Source organism: Oryx dammah, unplaced genomic scaffold (genome assembly GCF_014754425.2).
Source record: "Oryx dammah isolate SB20612 unplaced genomic scaffold, SCBI_Odam_1.1 HiC_scaffold_6, whole genome shotgun sequence".
Classification (NCBI taxonomy): Eukaryota; Metazoa; Chordata; class Mammalia; order Artiodactyla; family Bovidae; genus Oryx; species Oryx dammah.
In genome coordinates, this window is record NW_024070190.1 from 9,029,967 (window position 1) to 9,039,263 (window position 9,297).

At 43.5% G+C, this 9,297-nt stretch overlaps 1 pseudogene; it reads left to right on the top strand.

The window, feature by feature from the left end:
• Window positions 1-2,925: 2,925 nt before the first annotated feature.
• LOC120865436 lies at window positions 2,926-5,039 on the top strand (annotated as a pseudogene).
• The last annotated feature ends 4,258 nt before the right edge of the window (window positions 5,040-9,297 follow it).

A 9,297-nucleotide genomic window follows, 5' to 3' on the forward strand; every position in this document is an offset into this window, starting at 1 on the left:
TAATGAATGATGTTGAACATTTTTTCACATATTTATCAGTCTCTATCTCCCTCCTCCCTCTTCTCTTCTCTATATGACACCATCTTTTGTTTGTTTTTTTTAGATTTTGTTTTTGATGTGGACCATTTTTAAAGTTTTTATTGGATTCATAACATATTGCTTCCGTTTTATGTTTTGGTGTTTTGACCACAAGGCATGTGGGATCTTAGCTTCCTGACCAGGTATCGAACCCACCCCCCCTGCATTGGAAGTCGAAGTCTTACCCACTGGGCCACCAGGGAAGTCCTGGGATGGTGGTATTTGACTCGGTCATTATTGTCACCACTGGAGATGCAGCTACATAGAAGCAGTATGGCTGAAACTGGAAGAAATCCTTCCCTCTCCATGGCAGGTAATGGAAAACCACTCGACACTCACAAACAGGATCTTCAAAGTCTCATATCTCTTAGGGATGAAGGTCTGAATTAATCAAACTAGCAAAGAAAGATGACTAGTAAAGGGCTGACTAAGTCTGAGGTAGACTAAGGCTAGAATTGTTCATGAAAAGCCCTTCCATGTACATAAGTGGAAAAGCTCCAGGTCCTTGCTCTAGAGCAGGTAGAGGGAAATTGTCCCAGTGTCACACATGCATAGCACATGATATATTATCTAATATACAGCAGTTATATATCTGCTGATATAGAACAGTGAATACAAAGGCAGCAAGTTTATCATCTGACGTGGCTGGCTCTTCCTCTACATTCAATGTCTAGATTGCCAAATTTCAGGTGTACCTCTGTGAGAAAATTAAAGAGGCAACAGACAGCCTCAGCTTTCTACCTGATTGCTTATCTGTATGTGATTGCATATCATGTATATGTTTGCATTGCAACGGGAGTAAGTCCAAGGAGAAGCAACCGTGAAGCCGTCCAGGCCATTGTTCTTGTTAATCCTTGATCCTGGGTCAGAGGGAAGGGCAACATGGACTGAGTGGCAGAGGAGGGAAATCGTCAACATCCGCTGTGACCCCTTGGCCAGCTTGAGAAATGAATACTGATCACCTCTACCACGGTCCCTTTGCTTGCTAGGAAAGTCTCAGAGGAATGACTAACTACCACCTCCATTTTTGTCTAGAGGAATAGTTAATTTACAATGTTGTGTTAGTTTCAAGTGTACAGCAAAGTGATTTATATATTTATATATATGTTTATATGTATATATATATATAGGTTGTTTTCCATTCTAGGTTATTATAAGCTATTAAATATCATTCCCTGTGCTCCACAGTAGATCCTTGTTGATTATCTATTTTATATATAGTAGTGTGCATATATTAACCCCAAACTCCTAATTTATCCTCCCCCTGCCCTTTCCCCTTTGGTAATCATAAGTTGTTTTTCTATGTCTGTGAGTCTGTTTCTGTTTTGTAAATAATTATTTGTGTCATATTTTAGATTCCACATATAAGTGATACCATATAATATTTGTCTGTCTCTTTCCGACTTACTTCATTTAGTGTGATAACCTCTAGGTATGTCCTTGTTGCTGTAAATATATATATATTTGCATATCTTCTTTATTATATATAATAATATATATAGTACATCTTCTTTATTCATTCATCTGCCAGTGGATGTTTAAGTTGCTTCCACCACTTCCATTTCATTAAACAAAAATTATGCCTTTTTATTCTTTTCTATTTTCACCTCTTTTCTTCTTCTTCACTGTTATATAGCAGTGGTTAAATGTTCCCACTGCTTCCAAGTATAGTGATCTGAGACAGAATCATAATGGAACTACCAGAGGAATCACTATCAAACTAACATCCTGGCCTCGGAGCAGAAACCCTGATGATGTTAATTCATCTTGAGGCAACAGTCAGTTGTGATTTTGTCCCAGGTTGAAGAAGGGATGTGCAAACTTGTGATTTTATGTGCAATAATTAGGTTAGGTTATGTAGAGACATCTTTGGAAACATGAGTATAAAGATATTATGTGAGGTGGGCAGTGAACATATAATTTGAGAAAAAGATCTTGGGTGACTCCCTGATTCGCAACAGTTATCCCTTTTGGAAATTTCCCTGACACCCCAGAGTGAATCTGCAGCAGCCATGCCTTCCTATGTAACTCTGAATCTCTGGCCCATTCAAACCATTCGATTCTAATGAAAAAGTGGAAATCTATGGGAGGCACAAAAACCCTGTGGTCTCTGGAACTGAGTCAGGTAACAGAATTTGCCACAGAAGAAACGTCCACAGACTGGCTGAGTTCCCTGGGAGGCCTCTGGCTTCTGTCCTTCTTCCCATCAAGGCCTAGTTGTTCACTTCCTCCTTGGACTTGGGGGAAAATGGCACCACCTTTTCAAAGCATTTTGATTTTTGCCGCTTGAACTACCAAGGATCAGTTTCAGCCTCTTGTCACCAGATGAGCCACACTCTTCTTATTTAGAGAACAGAACTGGTGAGGAGTGGCCCTAAACAGTATGCTTTTGAGAATGGCCAAAATGTCAGGACCATTGATAGTCATCCCTGTTGGGCCACTGGCTGCACCATTAGAGCAACTTTTGGAATCAATGGCATTGCTTCCAAAATGTCTCTAATAAAGAACTCATATAAAAAGTAATACGTTGGGTGGAGCTCACTGACAGAGCACACGGAGGGCACTGTGGTGAAGGGGGATTTAGGAGTTCAGTTTCTCAGTCTAAAGACTGCTGTGGCTCCCTGGCAGCCTTCCCTACCTGCCCTGCCCCGTTCTGCTCTTCCTGCCTGAGGTGGCGGCCGACTCCCGCTCGCTAGCTCCGTGTAGTCTCTGCCTCTGCTTCCCTTTTTCCTCGGGCCCCGTCCGGCCTGAGTGCTCACCCCCTGGTCCGCCTCCTCCTCGGGGAGCCGCAGCCCCAGACCCCTAGAGCTGAGTCCCTCGGGGTCTCCGTCCGCACCCGGCCCCTCCATGAATGAGGAGCACGACGTGATGTGCTGGGCACCGGCCTGACGGAATGTACCCTGTCAGGTAGAATGTCAGTGAATGGGAAGAAGGTTCTTCACATGGATAGAAACCCGTATTATGGAGGAGAGAGTGCATCTATAACACCGCTGGAAGATTTATACAAAAGATTTAAGATACTCGGTCCACCAGCATCCACGGGCAGAGGAAGAGACTGGAATGTTGACTTAATCCCCAAGTTCCTTATGGTAAATGGTCAGCTGGTTAAGAGGCTGCTTTTTACGGAGGTCAGTCGCCATCTGGATTTCAAAGTAACTGAAGGGAGCTTTGTTTATAAAGGAGGAAAGATCTACAAGGTTCCTTCCCCTGAAGCAGAAGCCCTGGCATCTAGCCTAATGGGGCTGTTTGAAAAATGTCGATTCAGAAATTTCCTGGTATATGTCGCCAACTTTGATGAGAACGATCCTCGAACTTCTGAGGGCATTGATCCTAAGAAGACATCAATGCGAGAGGTGTATAAGAAATTTGACTTGGGCCAAGATGTTATAGATTTTACTGGTCATGCCCTGGCACCAGAACTGATGACTATTTAGATCAGCCATGTTGTGAAACCACTAATAGAATTAAACTTTATAGCGAATCTTTGGCAAGATATGGCAAAAGCCCATACCTTTATCCACTCTATGGCCTTGGAGAACTTCCACAGGGATTTGCATGGCTAAGTGCTATTTATGGAGGTACCTACATGCTGAATAAACCAATTGAAGAAATCACTATGCAGAATGGAAAGGTGATTGGTGTAAAATCTGAAGGAGAGATTGCTCGCTGTAAGAAGCTCATCTGCGATCCCAGCTATGTGAAAGATCCAGTAGAAAAAGTGGGCCAGGTGATCAGTCATCTGTATCCTCAGCCACCCCATCAAAAACACCAACGACACCAGCTCCTGCCAGATCGTTATTCCACAGAACCAAGTCAACCGGACGTCAGATATCTACCTCTGCATGATCCCCTCTGCACACAATGTGGCCGCACAAGGCAAGTACATCGCCATCGCCAGCACAATGGTGGAGACCAAGGAGCCCGAGAAGGAAATCAGACCAGCCCTGGAGTTCTTGGAACCAATTGAGCAGAAATTCGTTAGCATCAGTGACCTCCTTGTACCAAAAGACTTGGGAACAGAAAGCCAGATCTTTATATCCTGTACCTATGATGCAAAAACTCACTTTGAGACAACCTGTGATGACATTAAGGACATCTGTAAGAGGATGATGGGATCCGAGTTTGACTTTGAGGAAATGAAGCGCAAGGAAAATGACATCTATGGGGAAGACTAACAGCAGTACATGTTATCATCTAATAAGGACAAACTTAAAATTTGGCAAATGATGCATATTGTATGAAATCAGTATTGTAAGGCCTGCTTTTGTAATCAAAACTGAGAGATTGCAGAGCACTGTACCAGTAAATATTCCACCCCTTTCTCATATCATGTATTAACTTGTTTTCATGGAGTGGCTCTTTTGAATTAGCAGGCTCCCAAGTTCTGTTCAATTTAACCAATACTGGCTTGTGTTTTCTAGTGAAGGATCAGTTTTAAAACCTTGTGATACTGATACAGGGAACTTGATACAGTATTTGTATCTTTTAATCAGCGTAGCCTTTGCAGTTATGAGCTTCCATTGTTCAAGAGCTGGGTCAGTGCAGTTTGTGTGCCATCTTTTCCTCTTGACAGTGAGGAGGTTCAGAACTGAATGTCTGTTACCGGGGACAGCGTCCCTTACTCCTCCCCACCCCTTTCCGTTCACGTCATGTGTCAGGACAGTGCCCACCCAGCCCAGCCACAAGCTTAGTTTACATGGGCCTCCAGTTCTAACCAAACTGCAGACTTGGATAGTCTTTTGGAGGAAGCCTGTGTGCGGTGTTTTAACCTATTAAAACTGATGAGCGGAGAGGGGAAAGAAACCCATCATAAAGCAGATAAACATAGGAGCTTCTTCTGTATCCCAGATGTGGCTTCTTCAACGGACCAAGCTGGAGCACAGTATTGATTTGACAGAAGATTTGCTTCAGTGATGTCTCCAAATGATTTCTGTACTGCAAATAAAGCCAAACTCTGGAAACCAAAATAAATAAATAAAGACTGCTGTGAAATCACTGTGATGGTGAGCTTCACTTCCCCACCTGTAATCTGAGTGCATTAGGCCAAATTATTTCTACAATCCCATCCTTATGCTTATTAGACTAGAATTGTAGATACAGCTTTCCTAGACCCCTTTGTTTCATAGAGACAATCTCTGATTGCAATGTGCAAGCAGAAGGTATTAAGAAGAGGTGGCAAGAATACACAGAAGAACTGTTCAAAAAAGATCTTCATGACCCAGATAATCATGATGATGTGATCACTAATCTAGAGCCATACATCCTGGAATGTTAAGTAAAGTGAGCCTTGGAAAGCATCACTACGAACAAAGCTAGTGGAGGTGATAGAATTCCAGTTAAGCTGTTTCAAATCTTGAAAGATGATGCTGTGAAAGTGCTGCACTCAATATGCCAGCAAATTTGGAAAACTCAGCAGCGGCCACAGGACTGGAAAAGGTCAGTTTTCATTCCAACTCCAAAGAAAGGCAATGCCAAAGAATGCTCAAACTACTGCACAATTGCACTCATCTCACACGATAGTAAAGTAATACTCAAAATTCTCCAAGCCAGGCTTCAGCAATACGTGAACCGTGAACTTCCAGATGTTCAAGCTGGTTTTAGAAAAGGCAGAGGAACCAAAGATCAAATTGCCAGCATCCGCTGGCTCATGGAAAAAGCAAGAGAGTTCCAGAAAAACATCTATTTCTGCTTTATTGACTATGCCAAAGCCTTTGACTGTGTAGATCACAATAAACTGTGGAAAATTCTGAAAGAGATGGGAATACCAGACCACCTGACCTGCCTCTTGAGAAATCTGTATGCAGGCCAGGAAGCAACAGTTAGAACTGGACATGGAACAACAGACTGGGTCCAAATAGGAAAAGGAGTACATCAAGGCTGTATATTGTCACCCTGCTTATTTAACTTATATGCAGAGTACATCATGAGAAATGCTGGACTGGAAGAAACACAAGGTGGAATCAAGATTGCCGGGAGAAATATCAATCACCTCAGATATGCAGATGACACCACCCTTATGGCAGAAAGTGAAGAGGAACTAAAAAGCCTCTTGATGAAAGTGAAAGAGGAGAGTGAAAAAGTTGGCTTAAAGCTCAACATTCAGAAAACGAAGATCATGGCATCCAGTCCCATCACTCCATGGGGAAGAGATGGAGAAACAGTGGAAACAGTGTCAGACTTTATTTTGGGGGCTCCAAAATCACTGCAGATGGTGATTGCAGCCATGAAATTAAAAGATGCTTACTCCTTGGAAGAAAAGTTATGACCAACCTAGATAGCATATTCAAAAGCAGAGACATTACTTTCCTGACTAAGGTCCATCTAGTCAAGGCTATGGTTTTTCCTGTGGTCATGTATGGATATGAGAGTTGGACTGTGAAGAAGGCTGAGTGCCGAAGAATTGCTGCTTTTGAACTGTGGTGTTGGAGAAGACTCTTGAGAGTCCCTTGGACTGCAAGGAGACCCACAGTCCATTCTAAAGGAGATCAGCCCTGGGATTTCTTTGGAAAGAATGAGGCTAAAGCTGAAACTCCAGTACTTTGGCCACCTCATGCGAAGAGTTGACTCACTGGAAAAGACTCTGATGCTGGGAGGGATTAGGGGCAGGAGGAGAAGGGGACAACAGAGGATGAGATGGCTGGATGGCATCACTGAGTCTATGGACGTGAGTCTGAATGAACTCCGGGAGTTGGTGATGGACAGGGAGGTCTGGCGTGCTGCGATTCATGCGGTCTCAAAGAGTCGGACACGACTGAGTGATTGAACTGAACTGAACTTTCAATTTCAAGCTGTGTGACCTTGTGAAAGGTACTGACCTCTCAGGGCCTCAGTTTTTTCATCTTAAGTGGGAATAATAACATAATAACTTAACTGAATATGAGAAATGACTCAGTGTTCATGTAAAGTGCCCTGGGCAGAGCCTGGCACATCATTGCTAGCCATTTCTGTGATATGCATGGTGAAGAAGTCTGGAAAAGTCTTGGCTGTATGTGCTGGGGGTGAAGGTAGGAGGGGGCTTTCTGTTTAGAGGTGGCATTGCAGAAGGTCCCAAGGCTTGTGTAGAAATGAGATATCCAAAGATCCTGGAGGTGGGAGCTCCATGGTGGGGGGGTGGTGGTGCTGGAGTGGGGGCAGCAATAGTAGGTCTTAAGTTGGGAAATTAGGCCAGGGAGTGACAAAAAGCCAGAGTGACTTCAACAGAGGAGTAGGGTGGGGTGCAGTGGGGTGGAGGTAGGATGTCAGGTCAGAGAGGGTGCCGGGCGCCAGTCATGTAAGGCCGTGGGTACGTGGGCAAAGCATTTGGATTTCTTTCGGTCGTGCTGTGTGGCTGGCAGGATCTTATTTCCCCGACCAGGGACTGAACCCTGTCCCGGTAGCAAAAGCACTGAGTTCTAATCACTGAAGAGACAGGGAAGTCCCCAAACAAATTCTTTGTTTTGGGTCTTTAAAAAAAAAAATTGTTTATTTGGTTGAGATGAAGGACAGGGAAGCCTGGTGTACTGCAGTCCATAAGGTTGTAAAGAGTCGGATACAACTTAGCGACTGAACAACAACAAATGTATTGGCTGGGTCGGGTGTTAGTGGCGGCACATGAGCTCTTCCGCTCTAGAGTACGCTTCCAGGCTCCAGGGTACACAGGCTTAGTTGCTCCTTGGCATGTGGGATCTTAGTTCCTCTACCAGGGATTGAACCTGCGTCCCCTGCATTCCAAGGGAGATTCTTAACCACAGGACCACTGGGGGAAGTCACATTTTGGATCTTTTTAAAGTATAAAGAAAGCCATCTGAGAAGTGAGAACAGAAGAGGGACATCATTTGACTTAAGGAGGCTGGCAGGCTCCTTAGGGTCCAAAGGGTCACAAAGAGTCAGATACAACTGAGCGAGTAAAAACCGCCCCAGCGATCCAGCCAAGCATCACAAAACAAGAGATGGAAGGGTGGGGTTCAAGCTGACAGATAGTTGAACAACTACACAGAGAACTTGGTTTGGGGGTCCTTTGGGTACGAAGAATCAAGAATTTGATTTGATGGATCTGTTAAGATGCCAAATGGAGGTCTTGGGGATATAATGGTTGTATAATCAGGAGGTCGAGGAGAGGTTGAAGCTGAGATAGGAATTTGAGGGTCAACAACTACCATGCTTGATTTGTATCCATAAACAAAGGAAACCAAAGTAAGGCTTTAAAAACTAGGTCTCAGCGATGTTTCCTGTACTGAGCTGTACACAAGCATGCTATTATTGTACTGTCATATGTCAGTTAAGGAAGTGTTTCTTTTTGCCTAAAAATTTGGTAATGTGGAATTTAGGGGCTTCCCCAGTGGCTTAGCAGTAAAGAGCCTGCCGTAGGCAGGAGCCGTAGGAGATGCAGTTTCACTCCCTGGGTCAGGAAAATCCCCTGGAGGAGGGCATGGCAACCCACAGCAGTATTCTTGTCTGGGGAATCCATGGACAGAGGAGCCTGGTGGGCTATAGTCCATGGGATCGGAAAGGGTTGGACTTGACTGAAGAGACTTAGCATAGGCTTAGCATGCGCACGCGTGCACGTGGGATTCAGAAAAAAATACAACAATCTAGATAAAATGTTTCCATCTGGCAAAATAAGTTTAGGGCTTGGTGCAATGGGTGGAAACAACTTTCCAATGCCCTCTATTCTAAGATCCTTCCTTCAGTGAGGGTTATGTATAAATGATTCCAGAAATATAGCTGTCCACTCCATTTATTTGCTGTCCACTCCTTGATTTAGAGGATGAAATTTTTCTTCCATGGCATTTTTTGGTAAAGTATAGCATTACACAAAAATCGAAACATTCATAAATTTATCGAACTGGGCTAAAATGAAATGGAATGTATTAATTGGATATTTTCTACTTACATCATCATCATTCAAAAGCACCTTAAAACACTTTGCAAAAGTTTCAAGTAATTAATCATTATAGGAAGCCTAGATATTGATCAAAGCAGATATTATAATTCCCCATAATAATTATGGAAAGAGCAAGACCATACACCTTGCAGAGTCTCAAAAGTTTTAGGATTTAGACAAACCGATCATGCTTGTCTGGTTTTGAAGTGGCCCGCCATGGGTTTAATACATGGAAGATTAAGGAGTGTCCTAGAAAGAACTCATCCACAAGAAAGAGAGTTAGCACAGCTGTGTGCAGTATTACAGCCCTGGTCATAGCAGAGGATGAGAAGCTGAAAGTAGAGTCTGCCCCTAGG